This window comes from Lygodium microphyllum, chromosome 13 (assembly GCF_053477565.2).
Source record: "Lygodium microphyllum isolate KBCC chromosome 13, Lygodium_microphyllum_v1.1.10, whole genome shotgun sequence".
NCBI lineage: Eukaryota > Viridiplantae > Streptophyta > Polypodiopsida > Schizaeales > Lygodiaceae > Lygodium > Lygodium microphyllum.
The window spans coordinates 96,425,231-96,448,152 of record NC_141147.1 but is presented as its reverse complement, the minus strand read 5'-3'; the positions used below and the strand labels follow the sequence as shown (position 1 = coordinate 96,448,152).

The 22,922-nt window shown below is 40.5% G+C and overlaps 2 pseudogenes; both read left to right on the top strand.

Annotated features, from left to right (window-relative positions):
- Nucleotides 1-1,968: 1,968 nt before the first annotated feature.
- On the top strand, nt 1,969-2,884 carry LOC148026937 (uncharacterized; annotated as a pseudogene).
- A 558-nt stretch (nt 2,885-3,442) lies between these two features.
- LOC148026936 (uncharacterized) lies at nt 3,443-14,970 on the top strand (annotated as a pseudogene).
- Nucleotides 14,971-22,922: the final 7,952 nt, after the last annotated feature.

Genomic DNA, 22,922 nt, shown 5'->3' with positions numbered 1-22,922 from the left:
TCAGATAAGGATTTACATCTTTGTCACACACTACTTGGAAATGCACCCAAGATGCTAGAATATCTTAAAGAATTAGCACCAACGTCTGCATCAAAGGAGAAGCTAGTCTTATGGAACACCATAGGTGCAAGTCCTAGTTTCAATCCCACCAGGCAACAAGGTGATTTGTCAAGGGCAAGAACTATATTCCGCACATTGAGGAATCACCAATGTGCACCAACAATTGGCATTCCCTTTGATGCTATCAAGCCAGGGAGAGTTATTGGCCAAGGTGCCTTCGGAAAGTGTGTTGAAGATACCATAGACAATATTAGCTATTTTCCTTCAAATTTAGCATAATGGGCTAAAATGTACAAGGGCTCCAATAACACTAAACTACAACAATTTCAAGTGGAGAGTGGGATGCAGAAAGTTAATGCATCAATTGTGCAATGCATTGCCTTTACTTTTGAGCCCCCTTGGTTTACAATCTTTCCCTTCTTTAATGGTATTACACTGAATGATATATTGATGTGGGGTCCTTTTCAAGAATGTAAATACAAAAGAATAATCGATCATCTACACAAGCCATCAATGGGATTCAAACCTGGTCCTGACATGGTGTCCAATGTCTATAGAGGAGATGGCCAGAATTGTGGGAGTCATAGAAAACATGCCGAATATTATTAATGCATAGGTAGATTGGATGAAGACCATGCATAATGCCGATGTCATTCATTCAAATTTGCATGCTAACAATATGGTATTGGACTTTACTTGAGATCGCACCCCTAGAATTGGTATCATAGATTGGGGTCTAATGCTTATTTCTAGTATGACAAGACCAGCCCTCGACTGGAAATGTGGGGGAGTAGATGAATCAGTGCACATTATAGATGAGTGTAGACGAAAAGGAGAATTGGAGAGGAAAAGAAGGCCATGGATTGCACCCGAGATCTATGACCCACTATGCCAGTCTGCATATGGTAAGGAGTTAGATGTGTATGCAATTGGATGGCTCATCATCTTCCTCATTGAGTTTTGGTGCTTAGGCCAACACTTGTGGTTACATAGGGAGTCGAGAGATGCTCCAGATAAAGAGATCATGCACCCAATAGAGTTCAAGGCAAGGGACTGCATGTTGGTAGATGATAGGGCCATGCGAGTATCATTGGCAAATCTTGATGACTTTTTGAGGACAAAGTGTGGCACTGATCCTACAAAGGCACAAAGACCACTTGTAGAGCTTGGTCCTATCCTAGCTCACCCTAACTAAATAATCCACATCTTGCAATCTCTTCCCATATTTTGTAAAACATTTTAATCTAGTTTTACTAGTTTCTATGACTCATGGATCCAAAGATGCCTCAAAACAAATCATAATTTTTTGTAAAACTCTATGGAATACAATCTGTAATTTGTACTATATAATACCATCTCATGAGCATCATACTCCATCTCCATGCCATCACATAGAATGTAAATGCTTTACATGCTCGAGTAATATTTGTATGGGTTGCTTCAAGTCATTTGACTCATAGATGAAGTTTACTATTTTTAATCACATCTTGATAATTAGATTTTAGATCCACGATCTTTCCACAATGCTATCCACTTTATAATTTATAAAGATAACACTTAAAAATATCATATTTTCTCGTTCAATTAAGATATGCTTCGATAACAATCTTTTAATGTTGAATGCAGGTTTTACAATTGAATAAGTGATTTTTCATTTGGATTTCATGGGAGATTTTTACAAGATTCAAGTGCTTTTTTATGTTACTCAAGAAATTTTAGGTCTTGTGAGACTAAGAAAGGATAGATTCAAACCTACCTTTGCTCAAATTCGTGAACAAATTGAAGGTGATGAGCTCATAGATGGATCTTTTAACTTCATCGAGGACAATTATATTATTAAAAAAATTATAAGAGGAGCGGTGGACTCTTAGTGATAATCTTCAAGTTTGCATCAAGAGGTGTGCTAGTATGACGAATGAACCACGTTCTCCGAATAAGCAACAATGTTTAGAACAAGTTGTAGAGGATCAAAATGAAGCTTTAAGCAACCTCACTTCAAAGCTAAAAAGAAAATTGTTAATTCCAAGCACTCTCAAGACTTGGAAACATGAATGCAATAGAATAAGGCTAAAGTTAAAACAGTCAACAATCTCAAGGGATGATAGGTTTGAATTACACAGCAAAGATATCAATGGAGAATCTCGAGTTCGTGTTTGGTGTAATGAATGTAACTCGTTGTATGGGAAGGGCTCAGTGGAAGGGAAGCATGCCGCATATACTTGTCTTTCTGACTTCATGAGGACACACATCATGCAAAATAAATGTCATGAGAAAAATTATCTTATGTTTCGAGGGCTTACAAAAGTGGATATACAACATACTGTAGTTGATCAAGAACTAGATGATAAGAAAGAAATAGAGACGTCAATAGAGAAGTTACATTCTTACATGGAGAAACATAAAGGTATTATCTTTTTTCTTTGTTTGAGTTTATGTATACAATTCTTTCTATTGAAAAATAGGATGTGCATTAGATTAGCCTTTTTAATATCAAACTTGTTATATAATATAAGTCTACTTTTCATCATGTAGATTGGGATTTTGAGGTCATCGAAGCTACCTTACATGACTTCAAAGACAAAAGCTTTGCTCGTGTAAGGTGCAAGTACGATGACACGTGGCTACATTTTTGTCCTTCAAGGTCTGACCTTTATACAATTTTGATAGAGCATACAAAATCAATATTGCACACAAAGGCATTTTTGAAGGAGGAGGAAAAATCCAATCCATTGCTCACAGGATTGCGTGGACTCCTTGAAAGGGTATAGTGCATGATCCAAAACAAACATCTCTTAGCAAGTTCATGGTCTCTACAAAGGCTTGAAATTCAACTCAGGGTGATCCATTGGCCTCATCTCTAAATGACCATAAAGATTATGAAAATTCATTGGTAAGTTTAAACTTGTTAGGTTGGGGTTTATGGAGTCACATAGTTGAGATCAACAAGAAGAGCATCAATGTGAAATATTTATTAGATTATCAATGTAGTGGCAAACTTTGGTTTTCAGAGCCTTTTACCAGGGCAAATTTGAATTATGGAAATACATGCTTTCAAATAGATGGTTGTTTTCATCACATTGATTGTCCACATATTTCAAATAGTGGGCAACCATTCACAGACTTCTCTTGTGCTCATTGCAAAGGTATACCTAAGCTTTCTGACTTTAGGATGAGAGTATATAGGGAGAAGTTAGCACAAGAGAAGAGAGGGGATAGGGGAACTGGATTTGGGAAAAGATTAGATTATCTCACTAGACAGGAGTTCAAACAAACAACACTTGTTGCCAAGAAGCATATAAGAGAACTCACTTTTAAACTATGCAAGTATAAGCTTCAGCTTGCAACTCTTTCAATGAAAATAAGGAGCTTACAGGAAGCCAACATGGAGTCTCTTAATCGAAGAGATGTAAAGAGATTTTGTAACAATATAATAGAAGCCCATAAATTGGGAAAATTTGGTGGAAAACATGCTCTATGGGACGTCTTGCAAGACATAGCTACAAATATGTTACGATCAAAGGGAGGCCAGCGATATAGTGCAAATAGCAAAGCTTTGTTTGAGGTTGCAAAGATGTGGGGTAGACCAAGGTTGCATGATTTCCTCACTACTAACCTCAATGGCCCTTCACTCTCAACGACAAAGAGAGCCCATAAACAAGCCACCCACTTCATACCCGGTATACATGGATATATTTTTTACGCCATTGCTGAAATATATCGAAAGGAGAAAGAAAACCATGGCATTGCAAGAAAGATTCCCTTTATTTTGGCGGTGTAATGAACGAGGATCACGGGAATATGGCATGGGAACATATCAGTCACACTGACGGTATATAAGGTATAAGAGGGTATTTTGAAGCATCACAGAAATTATCAAGAAACTCTCTTTTCACCTTCTCAAGCTTTCATGGCTTCCTCTTCTTCTTCCTCTCTCCCTCTTTCTCTCTCTTCTTCTTGCTTTTCTCTCTCCTCTCCCTCTTCTTCTGCAGTCCTTCTCTCTCTCTTTCCCCTTAGTTAGGACAGTTAGGTCTCTTTCATTACAAGTGGTATCAGAGCTTTGTCCTTGATCCTTCTCTTTCCCCATAGATTTAGGGCTCTCACAGTTTCCCACAGTTAGAAAGCTCTAATTACATCTCTTTCACAGATACACAGGAGTACTCAGGTAGGCTGTCAGCCCTCTTGAAGTCTGTGGTAGCCTTTCTTGGAGCTTTCCCAAGAACCATGGACAAATCTGGAGGTGGGTAGACAAATTTGATAGGTCGTCACTAATTTTCATGCAAGTTTTTTAGGGTTTTTGGCAAAAAGGAGGGCAGCACAGTTAGAGAAGGCCAAAGACTCAATTACTTTTCAAGAAGACCTTCTCTCTCCTCTTTTCCCAAGCTGCCACGGAAGCTCCAGCTCAAGAATCTCAAGAATCCTTCTCCCCCTCCTCTTCCTCAGCAAGCTGGGCTGGTCCTAAGGTGTTCCCCTCAGTGAGAGGAGCACAGTGAGCAGCAGCACCATGTGGTTCAACCCTGTCTGTGGCCTCCAGGAGCAACCTGAAATTTGCAGCGCAAAAAATGGGCTGCTTCCTGGCATGCAAGGCAGCCCCCCTAGCCCTCCTCTCCTTCCTGGCTTCAGTACTAGTCCTTGGCCACCTTCTTGGGCAGCATCAGTGGCATTTTCCTCAGCCCTTGGACTCCCCTTTGGCAGTCAAGAGACCCTGGTCTGGTGCAGTCCATGGCAGCCATGAAACCTTGGCATCAAGCTCAGAAATCCTAAAGATTTTGGTCTCTCCTTGGTCCCCGAGAGTCCCCTCTTGAACATTGCTCAAGATTTCAGCCACCATCAAGAAGAATGGGAAGAAGATTACAAGCAAGATTTGAAGGCATGCACTTGTGGGCAACCATGGCTATGGAGTAGGACCTCCATTTCAGCAAGAACTCTCATGGAGAGGTCCTAAACCATCCTGCCCCAAGCTTTCTTGAAGAAGCATACCCATTTTGGAGCTATGGAGCATTCGGGATCAAATGGAGCTCTCATGGAGGACTGAGGTGGCATCATGGCTACCTTCTTCTCCAAAAGACTCAAGGTAACTGTTTCTTGGCTCTCATTCTCTCCGTTTAAGCCTCTTGTTGAATCCCATCCATTTGTTTGAGAGAATGTATGACTCCAAGTAGATAATAGGAGACCCAGACCTTGAATGCATGTTGATTAATTGCCCCAGTCATTTCTCTTTGATCTTATAGTGGTGAAATGGATTTTACTCATGCTGAAGCTTCATTGTGATTATATTTTGCTTACCCATAACCCATTTTACTTTTTGTGAATTGGCTGAGCCAAGAAGTGATAAAAAATCCATTGTATAAGGGTGAGTAGGCAGTGAGTCACTGCCGATAAGCTCCCTATCCCTATTTCCCATTCCAATTCCATGCACTTCATGAAAAGCCCAAAATTTTGATTTCAGAAATGCATCTCATGCTAGTTGTTTAATTAATAAATGCCTGCCATGTATATTCCGGGTGAGGAAAAGCCCGATGCCAGGCGAGGTGGCAAGACAAAAGAGGGGTGACCCCCCCTTGCCATCAAAGACCCTGAAGGGGTGCACAACCTGGCCCGGGGGGAACTTTGCCCACCTCTCGGTGATCCGGAGCCCAAAGAATTATTGCACGTGCATGTACATTTGATGGAATAGCTTGAACCCTGATCACTTGAGCCTACAAACCCCTACATGCATTGGTAATGTCATAAACCGCTTGGTAATGTACGGTGGATGCAATGCAAGAAGGGCAGGGAATGCAATATGGAATTGGTCTAAGCAATAAGATATGGATGCAAAGAATGTATGGCTTTATGGGGCATTGAGAGCCACCATTGAGGCCCTGGATGTCTGGGATAAGACCCTCACCATTGGGATAAAGAATGCTTCTTGAGAGAGCCTTTGCAGGGTATTGCAGACAGCCAGTCCTACACAGTCAGCTCAAAAGAATTGATTACAGCAAATCCTCTTTGTGTGACTAAGTGCAAGCTCTATAGCTTGACTCGAAGAGGGCATTTTCTCCTTCGATCTGAACTAAAAATCTCCCCATTCTGGCTTACGGTTTGGGAGATACACTCAGTTTTGTACCCAGAGGCACTGTGGGACACGCAGCAGTCCTACACAGTCAGCCCGCAAGAACTAATTACAACAAAGCCTTCTCGTGTGACTGAGCGTGAGCTCTATAGCTTGATTTGAAGAGGGCCTTTTTCCCTTTGATCTGAGCTAAAAACCTCCCCATTCCACCCTACAGTTTGGGAGTTACACTCAGTTTTGTGCCCAAAGGTACTGTACGACATGCTGCTCTACACAGTCAGCCCACAAAAAGTGATTACAACAAAGCCCTGATCATTTACAGTCGGATATATTTTTACATATCCTCATAGAGGGGATTGAGGGCTTTCATTTGAATCAGAAAGTTTGGCAATCAGAGTTCCCTAGCTCAAGGTATCATCATTTCCGTAACAGGGGGTCTGGTAGACTACACTTGGGATGGCAGGCCACAAGGGTAAAGCAAAGGCCCAGGAGGAATTTCAGCGTGAAATAAGGGACTCCCATGCCTCAATGAATGAAACTAGTTCAGCCTAGGAGGATCGTGAAGACTTGTTTGAAGAAGGTGCCCCCGAGATAGATCGTTTGTCTCTGCTCAACCAAACCCTATGCCAACATGAGACCTGTCATGCTGATCAACATCGAGAGATGGAGCAACGCCACAGGGAGATGGAAACCCGCCAAGATCAGCGTCATTCTGAGATGATGGCTAAGATGGACTTACTCATAGAGCACATGGGCGCCCTCATTTTCGCCATTGCCCCCTCCTCGGATCGACCCAAGGAGTATGTCCCTCCCCGTGAGGCTAACCGCCCTCCCCCCTTGGAGACCGGGTGCAACCCACAAGGTCTTGGTGGTACCCATGGCATTCCCCATAGCACTTATGAGACGGGTGAGCCCTCCGCTCGGAATGATGAGCCCCTCCTTCCCTCCCTCGTCCCGAATCCTTCCAGCCCGTCATTGGCACCCCAACTCCCCCGTAACGGAAGCTACTTGCACACTCAAGGGAATGGCCCCAATGCAAACCTTGGGCAGCATGGATTGCACGGAGTGCATGGGCGGCATGCATATGGCAATGGGAAGCATGCATATGGCAATGGGCAGCATGTATATGGTAATGGGCAACACGGACATTTTGGACAGCAAGGTCCTAATGGGCAATTTGGTCCTCATGCAATGCACAGGCAGCATGGCCCCCATGGGAATTTTGGACAGCAAGGCATGTATGGGCAACCATGTCTAAATGAGCTGCGTGACAAGATCGTGTTTACAAAATTCAATGGGCAATCCTCATCCCTAGTAGCTGAACTAGAGGAATGGACCTCTAAATTGGAAGCCTATTTTCTCATCTAAACCCGTACCGATGAAGCAAATATCATTTTTGCCTCCCTTCACTTAGAAGGTTTTGCCCACACATGGTGGAGATTTGCTCAGCGAGAAAACCAGCAGTTTCGTGATTGGAAAGAGTTCAAGATGCATATGATCTAAGTTTTTGTCTCCCCGGTGGAAAAAGAACGCTTGGCTAGGCAATGGTATCAGTTTGATCAGCGAAATCTCATCGTGAGGGAGTACACCAACCAGTTTATGAACCTATCCATGTATGTTGAGGCAGTTAGTGATGAGGCCAAATTGCATAAATACATTGATGGGCTGGATGCGCATCTCTCAGCTGATGTAATGGCTCAAAAGCCAGCCACCCTGTTTGCAGCCATAGAGTTGGCCTAATGCTATGGTCAAAAGTACCACCGCAATGAGAGCACGCAGCCTATTACCGGACAACAAAGATACCCTAGTAGGCAACCCCCATATGCTACTAATTATCGCAACAATAATGCAGGGAATGGCAGCCCCAAAATTCCTACTTACCCCACTTTTAATGCTGAAAGGAAATATGGCAGTTTTGGGACAGCACCACCCTTCAAAACTGACCCAAAGTATGCTGAAAATAAGGCCAGGAATGGCTTCGGTTCCAACGGTCAAAAATTCATTCCTCCTGAAGTTGTCAAGGATAGAAAAGCCAAAGGCTTGTGTTTCAAATGCGGGGATAAGTACACAACTGATCATGCATCCAAATGCCCCTTTAAGAACGCCACTGTCAAGTTTAATAGCATGTATGTGCTGGAAGATAGTGACAAGCTAGAAGAGGACATGCATGACAGCTCTCAAATAATGACACTTGCTGAAAATGCTGAATAAGAGGAGGATATTGATCCCGATCAGTTTTATGACTCACCAGACGGGTTCCCTTTTGACCCCAGTGGTTGCCCCGTTGATAACATGCTTGGGAATGACCCTTGGCACCCCTCATCCACCGCTATATCAGCCTGCTCAATCTCCATGGATGCATGGACCGGCTCTAAGAGTCCGAACACCTTACGGGTGCATGGTAACATTGATGGCAAGAGTCTATACATCCTCATAGATAGTGGCAGCACACACAGCTTTGTAAATAAATCAACTCTTAGTCATTTGGCATGTGTTCCCACTTAATTACAGCAACCCCTTTGGGTTCAAGTGGCCAATGGAAATGAGGAAGTGAGCTCCCATGTATGCACACAAGTGTCTCTCATGCTGGCTGAAAATTACATAGCAAAGGTGGACTTGATTACCCTTGATATGGGCCCCGTGGATATTGTATTGGGATGTGATTGGCTTCAGCAGTTGGGAAAAATCTCTATGGACTTCTCTCAGCTGTACATGGAGTTTGTAATGCATGGGCAGCTTGTACACTTGGAGGGAATCAAAGAAAATGTAGATTTTCAGCTTATAACAGCAAGACAACTCAAAAAGGAATTCAAGAAGCGCTCCCAAATCTTTGTCTTGCACTTGCATAAGGATAATGATGACCAACACACCTTGGGGAAGCAAAATGCAGCACTAAAAGCACTTTTGGCTGAGTATGAAGACTTATTTCAGCCTCCCACTACCCTTCCCCCAAAAAGATTGGTGGATCACCCGATCGACTTGGAGCCCCATGCCAAGCCCATCAATAAACCCCCATACAGACTCTCTAAATGTGAGAGAGAGGAAGTAGCAAAGCAAGTCAAGGAGCTCACTGAGATGGGATTCATAGAACCTAGCTCTTCCCCTTATGCCTCCCCGGTTCTATTGGTTAAGAAAAAGGACGGATCTTTCCGGTTGTGCATTGACTTCCGTGATCTCAATAAGATCATCGTCAAAAATAAATACCCCATCCCTCAAATTGATGACTTGCTTGATGAACTCAAGGATGCGTGCTACTTCACTAAAATTGATTTGTGATCCGGTTACAACCAAATCAGAATGCGGGCGGGTGATGAAGTCAAAACGGCCTTCCGGACTGACCGTGGCTTGTATCATTTCCTTGTCATGCCATTTGGGCTCACAAATGCCCCCGCCACATTTCAGAGCTTAATGAACAAGATATTGCAGCCATGGCTTTTCAAGTTTGTGTTGGTATTCTTTGATGATATACTCATCGACAGCAAGTCAATGCATGAGCACTTGAAACATGTTAGACAGATTTTTGATGTACTGAGAGAGCACTGTCTCTTTGCCAAAGAAAGCAAGTGTGTCTTTATGCAAACGGAGGTTGAGTACTTACGACACATCATTAGTGAAAAAGGCATCCAAACTGATCCTAAAAAAGTGCAATGTGTCCGGGAGTGGCCCACCCCCACTACCATTATATCCTTGCGCAGCTTTCTTGGTCTTTCCTCCTTTTATAGAAGATTTATTCGCCATTATGCCACCATTGCAGCCCCATTAACAGATCAGCTGAAAAAAGAGGCTTTCCTATGGGATGAACTGGCTGCCTGCAGTTTTCAGCAGCTGAAAGACTTGCTCACCTCAGCCCCCATCCTCGTATGCCTCGATTTTTCAAAGGATTTTACCATTCAATGTGATGCTAGTGGACGGGGTATTGGTGCAGTTTTGCTGCAGGAACATGGGTAATCGCGTTTGAGAGCCGAAAATTGGATGATAAAGAGAGAGAGTTGCATGTTTATGATCAGGAGATGTTGGCAGTCATTCATGCTATCAAAAAGTGGCATCACTACTTGTATGGCAGCAGATTTAAGGTAAAAAGTGACCACCGTGTGCTCAAATATTTCTTGACTCAGCCCAACCTCACTCCCAAACAACATAGATGGGTGGCGACACTACAAAACTATGACTTTGAGATTACCCACACCCGTGGAAAGGACAATGTAGTGGCCGATGCGCTCTCTCGCATGTGGGCATGCAAAGTCTCATCCATCACTGAACTCCACCATGATTGGATTGAAGAGCTCCAAGAGGCATACTTGCTTGATGCTGAATTCAGCCCTCTTTTCCAGAAATTACAGCAAGGTGTCTTGGATGAGAACTCCCAATATCAGCTCCATAATGGCCTCATTTGGATCCATGGCCGTATTGTGATTCCCCATGGCTCTCCCTTCACCCAAAGGATCCTTGAAGAGATGCATTCTTCCCCGATTGCTAGCCACTTAGGGGTCTTCAAAACATATGATCGAGTTTCAATAAGCTTCCATTGGAAAGGCCTGTGGCGGGATGTAAAAGACTTTGTGTCTAGATGTGTGTCTTGCCAACAAAATAAAGATAGCTCTCTTAAACCTGGTGGTTTATTGCAGACTTTACCTATCCCCAAAGGAAAATGGACCCACATTACCATGGATTTCATCACTGGTTTACCTACAACCAAGAAGGGTTGGGATAGCATTTACGTGGTAGTTGACCGACTCATTAAAGCAGCCCATTTCATCCCTACAAAATCATAGTTTACAGCATCCCAAGTTGCCACTCAGTTTATGGAGCATGTTTTTAAATTGCATGGCTTGCCCCAAGTCATAGTACATGACTAGGACACCAAATTTATGAGTCAGTTTTGGCAGACCATTTTCAGCTCCATGGGGACCAAATTGGCTCCGTCTACAGCCTATCATCCCCAAACGGATGGGCAGACCGAAAGAGTCAATAAGTGGCTTGAAACTTATTTGCGACATTTTTGTCATGATGTGCAAAATTCTTGGGATGTATGGCTGAATTTTCTTACAACAACTCCACCCATTCAAGCATTGGAGTCTCTCCCTTCAAAGCATTGTATGGTTATCGGGTGCCCCTTCCTACCGTGATCTTCAATGAAAAGCTCAACCCCTTGGGGAAAGAAGAGCTAGACCACATGCAAGCTCTACTCCAACAATGCAAGGTAAACCTCAAAAGGGCTCAAGAGCACATGAAGCTCCATGATGATGCAAAAAGAAGACCCTTTGACTTTCAAGAGGGTGAAATAGTACTCATCAAGGTCCCAAAATCCCGTTATGCCACACTAAAGGATGGCTCTTGCAACAAATTGGCACACCGTTACTATGGGCCCTACAAGATCATCAAGAAGGTCGGGGATTTGGCTTACTGCCTCCAACTCCCTTCCACCACTAAGATCCATGACGTCTTCCACATGAGCCAATTGAAACCTTTCATTGGCACTCCCAAAGATCATGTAGAGGAGCTCCCACCCATAGATGAGGAGGGCCTTATTCAGTACATTTCGGAAGCGGTCATTGGGCAACGTGAAAAGCAACTCCACACCCGTTCCATACATGAATACTTGTTCAAATGGCAAGGCCTACCAATAGAGGAAGCCTCTTGGCACCCAGCCTCTATATTGGATGAATTTCCACACCTCAAGGAGGCTGTGTTGGCTGGTACCTCACCATGACCCCTGTTTTGGGCTGCAGTCTGCATTTGGAAAGCCACTTGTTTTGTACCAAATTTGGTCCTGGTCCACTCTCAGCCCCACCCTCCATACATGGCCAGAAAGTATACCTCAAGGGCTCCATTCCGACACCTTATTTGCCCTGATCGGAGTTCCCTAGTGGAAGTTATGGTTGTTTTTCTCTAGCCATACCATCTGGGACTGCACACTAGAAATTCCTGGACAGCCCTTTATTTTGTACCAGTTTTGGTTCTGACCTGATTGCAACCCCTCCTCAACCACATGGGCTGAAAGTACATCTCATGGGCTCCATAACGACACCTCAATTGTCCCATTCGGAGTTGCCTACACAAAGTTATGGCTGATTTCCTACAGCACACTCTTACAGTCCATGACTACATCCCTTGTTTTTTAGGACAAAAACTTCATGAGACAGGATGGTTTGTAATGAACGGGGATCACGGGAATATGGCATGGGAATATACCAGTCACACTGACGGTATATAAGGTGTAAGAGGGTATTTTGAAGCATCACAGAAATTATCAAGAAACTCTCTTTTCACCTTCTCAAGCTTTCATGGCTTCCTCTTCTTCTTCCTCTCTCCCTCTTTCTCTCTCTTCTTCTTTCTTTTCTCTCTCCTCTCCCTCTTCTTCTGCAGTCCTTCTCTCTCTCTTTCCCCTTAGTTAGGACAGTTAGGTCTCTTTCATTACAGGCGGATGATGAGACTACCATAAAGAAGTGAATAAGGTAAACATATTGCAAATTTTGTTTTTTGGGATCGTAAAAAATATTCTTGGTCAACTTTTAAATTGTATGACTTTTTTGTTTTGATTGTAGTTGGAACCCTAAACATGATATGCTTATTGGGTTTGATGGATACAAGTCTTTAGACCATGAGTGCGGGACTTCATCCATGATTAAAGTTGGAGAAGGAGAAGCAGGCTATGATGTAATTGTTGATGCTTTTGAGACTCGTATCATTGGTGGTTATGCAAGAGTCTTTGTTGCAAATCCACTTCATGAAGCACTTCCGCGCTTAGTTGTGGTTGCTCATTGCACATGCAATCGTTTGATGCAAGTTTTGTCCAAAGGCAATGGAGTGAAATCTCAGCATTGTGGGATGAGAAGCTTGCCTTGACAATAGGTCCTATTATTGGGCATGCATCAGATGGAGATAGTCGATGAAGAAAACTAATGTTAGCTTATTATGTTCACAAACATGGCACCAAATACAAGATTGAATGGGATGGATGGCCTCTCTTAGCCAAATTATCAAATGGAGAGGTTTTTGATCTACATGATCAAGATTTTATACATAATGGAAAAAAGCTTGTCAATATTCTTGACAAACCAATGCGTCAACTAGCTCTTGGTGATGTTTGGATTACCTTGAATCATGTTGCCATTGTTTATGATTCCTTTTCAGTTGACAAGCATATGCTCTAGGAAGCTGATATTAGGCAAGATGATCGTCAAAATTGGGTTGCAGCACAAAGAATGTGTAGTAGGCAACTCCAATGGTGTTTGGGAGAGCTAGCAAATAATGGAAAACATAGAAAAGAGAGGAGCATGGTGGGAACACAAGCTTACCTTGAAATTGTAGGAGACTACGTTGATAATTTCTTGTCTCCACACTTCAGCTTGGTGGAGAGAGTCCATTTAGCAACAAAAGTGGCATTTTTTTTTCAAGTTTGGAGATCTTGGATTATGAAACATGCAACATATACATTGTCAAAAAAAAATATTATTAAGGGCCACTTTGTTGTACTACTCAAAAAATATTTTAAAGACTTTCATTCAAATAGGATACTTCCATTACATTTGACTAGATCTGATGCAGTTGAAATCTTCTTCAACAAAGTTGGGAGCATGGTTGGGAAAGAGTGCACTTATGATTTGATGGACATGCTACATAGTATAGGGATCTTGAATAAGCTTTCATATTTTGAGTGCAAGGAGAATAGTGTGAAATTTACACGTGCCCATAAGAAATAAGAGCATGTATGGAGAGAGTTGAATCTCAAGGAGACCATGGAAGAAGCAGATTTAGGTGATTACATATGTGTTTCAACTTATGAGAAGATAATTGATGTCTTGAAAAGGGGATTACAAAGTGGTCACCACATTTGTGAGCGTTTACAAATGAAACCAAAAGGTAAAAAGGATAAGCAATGGTGGTTGGAGCCTTGGTCCGAAGGTTTTTTTGATGCTTACGCTAGTTCAAATTTCTAGGATTCCGATACAGATGAGGAATTTTCAGCTCCTACAAATGATGGAGTGGATTCAGAGGAGGATCTATCCACAAGTGAGATAAGACATGTAGTAGATTCTTTGTTAGATGAAAAGGACAAAGTAAATCCAGTAGTGGAGATTGACAATAATAGGTTTCTTTTTAAATCAACATTGATAAGTCAACTCAATGGCAATCCCACATTGTCCAAAGATAGGCTTACAAGGGTGCAACAAGGACTATACTATAGTAAGGAGGAGAAACATCATACTCAAACAAATGACAATCTATTTGGCATTGGTTCAGATTGTGTTGTGTTCTTCCAAGAAGAGCATACCAATGGGAAGATCACAAGGCTATTGATAAGATCTTCAAAAAGTACTTAAAAAAATAAATGCCAAAGTGTGTGGTACTTAGGATGAGTTCAAAAGATGAGAAGAAAAGTTGGTGGCACCTATGTGGAATACAAGAGAGGGTTTAGTCTCCTAGATATGCCCTTAGGAGTGGAGGTTCAACTTGGATGGTATCAAAAATCAAAGGGAACACGGACCTTTACATATGATTTGATAGACCTTGATATGATAGATATTGAAAGTGTCATTGCTCTTGCAAACCTCACATATGATTATAATAATAACAAATATGAGCTTGATGAAAATGATTGGAAGAACTTCAATGAATTCGTAAAGGACCATTGAGGATAGGTAAACGAACATTTTTTTCCTCTTTTTTAGTATTATCTCCTATGTAAATTGAGTGAAGGAAAAAAGTCTAATAGTGTGATTTTTTGGCATTTTCCTTCATGTTAATGTCTTATATTTGTATGTTTGTGTCAGGAATGCGACCAGTGGATCATGGCGATGCATCTAAGCATGTCGGAATCAACATGGACTCTAGCTTTGAAAATGCCAAGGTCTTGAGTAGAACACACTTATGGATTAGATAAAAATTTTGTATATCACATTTTTTGTGTAGCTATATCTACTTTGTAAAGGAATACAAAATAAGTTTTGTATAAATGCGAAAATCAAAAACCATATTTTTCATTCAATCATCATGTGTATTTTGTATATTCACATTTTTTGTATAGCTATTTCTACTTTATAAAGGAACACAAAATAAGTTTCCTGCAAATGCAAAAATTAATTATGTGGATTATTCTAGAATTTACTTTTGGGCTATAGAAATACAACATGTTTTTGCTTTTAATGTACCTACCTCCTTGAATTACAAATGAAGCGTGGCTTCATTGTGTTTCTTGAATTATGGATTGAGTAGCATTTACCCCTTGTCATCTGAGAGAGAGAGAGAGAGAGAGAGAGAGAGAGAGAGAGAGAGAGAGAGAGAGAGAGAGAGAGAGAGAGAGAGAGAGAGAGAGAGAGAGAGAGAGAGAGAGATGTGTGTGTGTGTGTGTGTGTGTGTGTGTGTGTGTGCGCACACACACACACACACATGTATGTATGTGCGACATATATGCCTTTGATCTAGAAAAGAGGAGTCGTGGAGAGGATATTTTGAGATGAACTAGATACAATAGATATAATGATATACCTTGCTACAGCCCTACTACCACCATAATACTGCAACATCAAGATCAATATTGCAATGTAAGCAAGCCCAAAGATAGTAATAGGATGGTCAAAGTATTTAGTTTTGTATTTTTTATTAAAGACCTCTAAGACTACTAACTTTGGGCTAGTCTAGCTTCCTAGTAATTGTGTATCATAGCTTCCTAGTAATTGTGTATCATAGCTTTAGGCAATGCTAGCCGTAATGTGAATGCCCTTTGCTAGCTAGTTCTGGGTTGAGAATTGCATGCTCTAGTTATATACCCGATGCCTCTATCTAGAAATTATTTTAAAGTCTTACTTTTATTGATAAAAATTTGAAATCTATCTTTGTATGTCCTATATTACAATGATATTTTCATACTCACTAGAACTACTAAGAGGTTTTATGAACCATTGGGAATTGCTTTGTGGTCAATTCTATATTGTAGTATCTTATATCTATACTATTACATAGGGATCTATTAAATTCTTTACTAAAAAAATAAACTCACAATGAGGGATTTATAAATATTACTAAAAGGTCACATAAGGACTAATAAAATTTTACAAAATAGGTTACATAGGGATATATAAAACATGCCTTGAATGCACGTGATGCCTAGGATTTATACATAGTAACTTACCCGAGCCAATAAGCTGGGAGCTTCTCTCAAGAGATTGAACCAAACATTAATTAGGAAAAATTAGGTAGAGTCAAGCGTTGACTTACCTAGGGTCAAGTCTTAAAACCTTGATCAATAATTATCTTAGGAGAAAGGTGCAACAGCTATGCCAAAACTTCGTTAAGGTTCCCTGAATCCTAACTAGTTACTAGAGAAAAGTGTTGCACTCCATGAACCAAGGGTAACTACAATCACTCCAGTCGGACGAGAAGCCCTTGTGGGACACCTTCGACAAAGCTAGCTGATGTATCAAGACCTCAGTTGTCAAATTAAGACCCCAAGCTTGCAGGTTGATCCTCGTGGGGACGGTTGGTACCTTCCGTTATGGGGTGGGCTCTAGGAAACCTAGAAGATAGACCCCATGCGTTCTCGCAAGTGCCAGCAAAGTTGTCTAGGATAGTTCCCTGATGCTATTGATACATTGCTTCTACTTTTAATCCTCATTACAGATGATATAATGGTTTTGTACTACCTTGTTTGATTTCGGGGTCCTAGAAGCAATAATCCATTTCACCCAATTCTCCATAGCCAAGAAAAATGCATTTCTTAGACTTAGGATCAACCTTACTCCATGTGTCCTTAAGTATATGCATAAATGCCTTACAAGTAAAAACATGCAAGTGGTCATAACTGGATCTCTTACCGAACCATAACTCTAGTATTTTCCCATCCAATGGCTTGCTAGGAGACCTATTGATTAAATGCAATGTTGTCTTTAAGCTTTAGCCCAAAATCTATCGGTGAGACTAGCATTAGAGAGCAAACTATGAATCATTTCTTGAATGGTCATGTTCATCTTCTCAACCACACCACTTTGAGTAGGATTCTTAGGACTTGTCATGTTCATCTTCTCAACCACACCATTTTGACTAGGATTCTTAGGAGAGAATACTATGAATCCTTTCCTGAATGGTCACGTTCATCTTCTCAACCACACCATTTTGAGTAGGATTATTAGGAGTCTTCAACTCTCTCTTGATACCATGACTTGCAAAAAGTTCATAAAGCCATATGAGGTGTACTCTCCACTGTTATCAGTCCTCAAGCATTTAAGCTTCTTGCTTAACTAGTTCTCTGCAAATTTCAAAAAAATTTGAAATGCATCTAACATATAACTCTTCTTATGAAGATAATAGGCCTAAACCTTTCTTATGGCATCATCTATAAAAGTGACAAAGTATGATGCTCCACCACCCAATGAAATCGTGGGTATTGGCCCACATAGATCACTATGAACCAAATCAAGATATGTTGATCTTCTACTCCCACTACCTCTCTTATACAATATTTTCTTTTGCTCTCCAAAGAGACAACTCTCACAAAAACCAGGATTTAAGAAGTTTAACAAGGAATATGATTCAAAGACACAAAGTTTTCATTCCAGTGACGATTAGCATATGCCCCAAACAGTGATACCATAAGGAAATAGATGGATATTCAATGATACCTACAATATGGTCTTTAACACCAAAAACATGCAAAGCATACAAAGCATCAAATTTTAGCCCTTTGGCTACAACAAGAGATCCCTTGCAAATCGTCCACATATTATCACCAAAGATCACTCTAGAGCCACAATCATCATGTTGTCATGTACTAATTAAACTCTTTGTCAAGTTTGAAACATGCCATACATTCCATAAGATAGAAAAAGAACCATTTGGCAATGAAAAGTGTAAATCCCCAATTCCAATGATGTTTCATGCATAGTTGTTTTTTTATACGAACGCATCCTCTTTTTCTAGCATCATAAGTAGAGAACTAGTCCCTATGTGTAATAACATGAAATGGTGCTCTAGAATCCATAAGTCAATTCTTAGACATGCTATTATCCATGGCAACCAAGAATGTATCACTAAAATAGGATGCAAATTATACATCACTATCATCATTGGCACATGTATTAATCTTCTCAATTTTTACCTTACTTATCTCTTTTCCATTAGCCTCATTTGTCTTCTTGCAGTTTTGCTTGTTCTTCCATTTATAGTGATCCTTTTTTATGTCTCTTCTTATTACAAAAGTAGTATCCTACATCTTCTTTGCTACATGACTTGCTTCTTGATTTACCATTGGCATTTGACCTTGCATTGTTCTTTCCGTTCAACTCCTCAATGAGCAAGCTATTCTCAATATTAGCACTCATAAGACCATTAGCAAGTGCAAAGTTACTAATGGTAACAGCCTTGAAAGTATCCCAACTCTCAAGAAAGAAGACTAACAAAAACATGGCCTTCATTGAATTACAAAAAACTAATTTTTTGAGATGTCAATTGGATGAAAATAGTGTTAAACTCATTGAGGTGATCAAACATCAAAGTCCCCCTCCTCCACGCAAATATTGATGAGTTTTTCTAGCCAATAAACCTACGAGGCTACACTTTTTTTTTCATACAAGTCACCAAGCTTTTCCCATACACCATATGCACCTACCATGTCTTTCGTATTAAAATACACAAACTTTGAGAGTATCAACTTAATAGTGGAGCATGCTAGCTCATTCAATTCCTCCCATATATTTTCATCTATGTCTTTAGGCTTAACTCCACTACATTTAATTGGATTCACCTACTTCTAGATCAATATATTCTATATTTTCTCTTTCTAATATAAAAGTATTATATCATCAAGCATTTCAATATTGAAAAATACATTTTTTGAACTTGGTAAAGAAGCCACAATGATGAACATATATCTCCACACCAAAAAACAAGGTATACCCATTTGCAAGCTTAAAATAAATCAATGGACTACAAACCGAGTGCCCCATACAGCCAAAAAATGGCTATTAAAATATCAAACCCACATAAAACTGATGCAAAAATGATATATTAGCACTCCAAAGGCATATGTATTTTCTCAACTTGTCTCAAGTATTCCAACAATCTTCTAAGCATATGAGAGCTAGATTTTAGGGCCCGATTTGGACTTGTTCTTAAAGCGCTCGAGCCCTTCTTTTGGAACCGAAAAGTGCCCGAGAGGCATTAAAGAGCCAACTTTCATGAAAAATAAAATGGTGGTGGATGGCTGAGTTGCAATTTTCATAGATGTATTTTGACGTCAAGAATCCAACGCAAGTCTTGGCTCGTCGATCAGAGGTCGTTTGACCCCCCTTTTAATCCCCGCAAGATTTGGCATTATAAAGCAGACTGAATCTGGGAGCTAGAAAGTGCACAACAGGGCCCAAGTTTATAGATTTCCACATCATGAAGCCAGTCATCCACCCAGTTGGATCGCGAATCGAAGTCTGTTTGCACCCCCAAACTAGCCGAAAACCATTCCGTGGTAGTGTGAAAGTGGTTTTTTGAAGTGGACATTTTATAAATGAATGAAATGAAATCCTAAATTAAAAAAACATGTCGAGATGCAAGGAGGGGGCCTTTTTTGATTGATGTCCCATTTTTTGGGGATTTGTGTGCCTCTTGGATGCTCAATCATATATATATATATATATATAGGGAGAGGGAGGGAGATCCTTGATCTATGCAGAGAGGGCAAGATTTTGATGTTAACCATGTATGATATGATGAAGGGAATGAAATTCTAATTTTTAGTATTTCTTTCTCCTCTCTCTTCATGTTGCCCATTCATATGGATCAATTCAAGAGAGAAGGGGGTGGGGTGGGGTGTGGTGACAAATTTGGATCAAATGATGATGCTGAAGTGGTAGAGAATGTAGATCGGATAGGAGAGTGCGTCAACAGCAAAGGAGAAGTGTCAATGGCCTCTTGATTTTGAGATGCGCCCTCGAAACCCATAGTTCTTATGCATAAGCGATCCTTCTTTTTGTTTTATGAAAAATGGTTGAAAGGAAGTGTTTGATAATTATTGTTCTTGATTTCCTATGTTGCATTCTCTCAAAAATGTAGAAGAAGCTAGAAAATTTAATGATATAATGATTTCCCGCAAAACCCACAAGTTGCAATTTTTATGAAAATGATGGAAATTGGGGGTTTTCTTGGGTTCTTTGGGGTCATGTGAGATGAAAATTGATAGAAAAATAATGCTGAGCATACTTCATTAGAAAAAACCAATAACTCTGAAATATCATAATTTTTTTATAAATAAATAAGAAAAATAGAGAAAATGGGAGAAAAAGTAGGTTTTTTTACTCAATAATTAGGGAAAAATATGATTCATGTTTTTGAATGTGTAATAATACTGAGTCATCAAGATTAAGCCTCATTTCAACCTTGTTTTTATGTTAGAGTGTATTTTTATTGCTTTCTACATGAAAAATGACATAAAAATGAATCCTACACCTATGCAACGTTGCAAAACCTAAACGATTAGGGGGAAGAGGGATTGTAAAAGTGTAAGAGGTTCCTAGAAATACATCAATTTTTGATTCATTTGGTTTATGCATAGCATATAGGCCGATAATAATTTAAGTTTAAGGAGACTAGTAGCACGAGGAAACTCGGTGCTAGTCTCTGGCAACACCGCAATAATGCGCAGGCTAAAAATCATTAAAGAATTGTTTTGCACACCACGTGGATGATTTCTAATCATAAAATTATTTTGCACAATGGTCATACACTTCTACATTTTACATGCCACATGGTATAAAACCTAGATGCATAGCACTTGATTGCCTCCAACGTGGAGTGTGTAAGGATACCCTTGCTGTAGGCTAGACGATAGTTTCTTGGGGAAAGTGCTTGGTGAGGAAATATTGAAGTCTCCTGGATCATTCAAAATCAAAGAGTGGAGACTGTTCATATGTCCTTTATGTTAGAGCAGTGCATCGAGGGGCCAATCTTCTTGGTGTAGGAGAGCTGCAGAGTGGGGCCACAGCATTCATCTAGAGGGGGTGCCTCCTTTATGTTTGTGTTACATGGTATATTATACCAAGATGTATGGGATCTCCCTTTGAGAAGTAAGGAAGGGAAATCGTTGGACTACATTCCATTACAAATGCAATATCTCTAGTAGCGATTAGGGTAGTGTACCCTCGAATGCTCGTGGCCACAAGGCCGTGTGGGGTTGTCTTGTGAGTGTTATAGAGGCCCCGACTAGTGTCTATAGGATGTTTTAGGTCCCGACAGCATATAACAACCTCAAAGTCTAGTACATACAAATTACCTTCACAAATCAACTTTTTTCTACATAAGCTTTGCAAACTGAGCTATATACCAACATGGAAAATCCTCCAAGCTGATAAGCTCATCAAATTTTGTGTGCAATCCAAAGACAAAAGTAATTCGAGAGCTTCTTTGTGAGAACTTGTCCTTGTTGACTACTGTTTAAATCTTACATAAATATTTATGTGATAAAATGGATGCTTTGTAGCTCTAGATAATTTAAAATGTGAAACAACTGTATGGAAATTTGATTGGCAAAAATGCACCAACAAAAGTCATTTTGTCATGAATAGCTCTTGGAGTATTTGTGCAACAACATAGTCCATAGACATCACTATCTCAACAAATCATCAAGTCTCTCTCTTTTTTGTTTCTCTATTCAAAACACAAGTAGACCCTTTGCTTCAAAATAAATAGAGCCTGAGCTTAAGCAAGCCCTTTCTCAATCCAAGTGGGACACTTGCTATTAACGGTATTTTGAGAAGGTTGCAGAAAGCACAAGTGTTCGGCTGCTATTTTGGATTATGGACATCACCACATTATCATGGTTGTCTTACTTTGTGAGAGTCGGGCTCACTCCCATGCACATTGTATTTATCTCCCATAGTTGTATTTAGGCTAAGGTTGAAGCATGCTTCAAGGATTGATTGGCCTAGAGCCAGGCCTAGAGCCCACCAAGTGGGTATGATGCCCAAGAGAGGGTGCAAACCCTGATGCACAGTTGTGCAAATCCTAAATGCAAAAGCGGCGCAAACCCTAAATGCAAAATGAAAAACCTAACCCTAACCCTAATTCTTGGTCTATATAAGGGTGGGAGGTCTCGGTTGTACTAACTGTGACTGCTCAAGCTTTCTACTCTATCTTTCAATTCTATCATCTTGCTTCCATTGTGTTGAGAGTGATTGAGAGAGAGTGAGTGAGAGGTGTGTTGAGCGAGGGACTGAGGGAAGATAAAGCTCTTTGCCATCGTCTTTCTTTTCTCGTCTTCTCTACTAGCTCTTCGACTTGTTGGTGTGCTTATTAGTGGATGTGAAGGAGCGACCACATTGGATTGTATTAATCATGGTTGTGGAACCATCTTCAAGTGTTCAAGTCATCAAATGCAAGAAGCTAAGTTAGGTGAGTTCACTACAACTTGAGCTAGTCTACTGTTCTTTCTTTCTCGGGTTAGAGAGAAGGATGCTTAGATAGTTAGAGTGGAATGTTGATTGTCTCACTGAAGTGAGTTGTAGCTTCTAAAACAATAGAAGTCCATCCAAAGTCCCAACTATTGGTGCATTTGGCTCAACATTTTGGTCCTATTGCTATGACCTAGGATGGTGCAACCACTAAGGTTCTCACACTCCTACCGTGTGCCAGAATAGGAGGCTTGTGCATGGGCATGGATGATGGGGTTCCGATCATCCATGTTTGTGGCTAGCATTTTGAAACCCATGTGGCTAGGTTAGGAAGGCCAAATCAGAAGAAACCGGTTCGTTGGATTGAGCATTAGAGCCAAAAATGCTTCAAAAAAGACACTTGTAATAAAATGATTAAGTTACTAATTAGTTGAGAT